The sequence below is a fragment of the Sinohyriopsis cumingii genome, chromosome 1 (genome assembly GCF_028554795.1).
Source record: "Sinohyriopsis cumingii isolate HCF-2022 chromosome 1, ASM2855479v2, whole genome shotgun sequence".
Taxonomy (NCBI): Eukaryota; Metazoa; Mollusca; class Bivalvia; order Unionida; family Unionidae; genus Sinohyriopsis; species Sinohyriopsis cumingii.
In genome coordinates this window covers 122,684,444-122,685,990 of record NC_142961.1, presented here as the reverse complement: position 1 = coordinate 122,685,990, position 1,547 = coordinate 122,684,444, and positions in this window count along the sequence as shown.

Genomic DNA, 1,547 nt, shown 5'->3' with positions numbered 1-1,547 from the left:
GAGGCTATAGTGTCCCAGGGGGGCTCTGTAATGTTAATTCCCATTGAGGCTACGGTATCCCCTTTCACTACTAACACCAATAAAAATTCATTGTAATCTGTCATTGTAGGAAGTCAGATTTTCGGGTAAATGAAAACTTGCATCTATTCTTCCTACTCGTAAAACGGTGATTTACATAACGTTTCCGATTATAAACCCGTGTCTTGACTTATCTGTGTACTGGTTAGAGCGTCCGCTTTGTATGCTGGAGGTCGTGGGTTCGAATGTCAGCCAAGTCAAATGGTAATAGCAGCTGCATTGCTAGGCGCTCAGCATTAAGAAGTTAGTATAGTAACCGGTCGGCCTGGTGTCAGGATAATGTGACTGGGTGGGACATCATACTACATGACTGCAACATGATGCCTCAGTGCTGGACAAACTGCCACACTACATACATCGGAGCCATATGACTGAAAATTATCCAAAAACTCACATACATCACACTTTTCTGTGTAACAAACATTTTCAAGCAATGTATTTTAGAACGTGTATAATTATTTCCATAAGACAGTCTTTACTTCAAGACTCAATCATGATTTTTTCATGGTCACTCCAATGGTTTTCAGTTGATTTTACTTTATCAATATATATTCAAGTTACTGGAACAATCTCAACATCCTTGTATTGTGTGATCAAGCAAAATATTTTGATCCGATCTGGTACAGAAGCTTAATATTTAAACTGAAAGAATACAGTGCTTTGGGTAATCTGGTTTAATGGTTTGAAAAGTTTTTGAGAAATAGGAAAAATTGATCCGTTGCATGATACTTATTCATGATAAACGTTTAGAAATACTGGTGTACAATAAGGATGCATACTTGGGCTTGTCTTGTTTCTAATTAATGCTAAGAAAATTACCGATGGTACGAGTTATCTTACCTGCTCTTTGCAAGCTACTTTTTTCTGCATTCTTCTTTCCCTGCACAAAGCTTCATGCTCTGATTACACATGGAAATCCAGGGATGAAACCTGGCTTTGAATACCTGAAATGAGTTCGAGTAGAACTCCAAGTATGTCAGTGCTGCGGTGGACGAAACATCCGATTGATTAAATATTACTAAGAAAATGCCAGAAAAACTGCTCAGAAATCCAAAAACCATTCAAAGTTGTTGAACAAGTTTCTGGCTAATATTAAGCATGATGCAATGGAAAGTGCATCCTGTGTTTAATCTTTACGAAGAGAACGCGTAAGGAGAAGATTAGACACATGGTTAGGTTTAGCACAACCACATATTCCATCGTTCTTGTGTTTGTCCATGGAGTGAAGGTTACGATGTACAGTCATCGTTTGAAGCTTATCGGGGTGTCATTCCCATCGGATATTCCGTCTTTCATCCCAATGGAGATATCTCAGATAATTAACAGTCCAGTTTAAAGATACGACCTGGTGGATAGGGAAAAAAAATTTGAAAACCATGTTTTCACTCCTTTTTATGTTATTCTACTGATCTCTGCAGCAACTTGAGGAGTTCTTCTCCATGCGTGCAGGAGATACAGTGCTTGATATC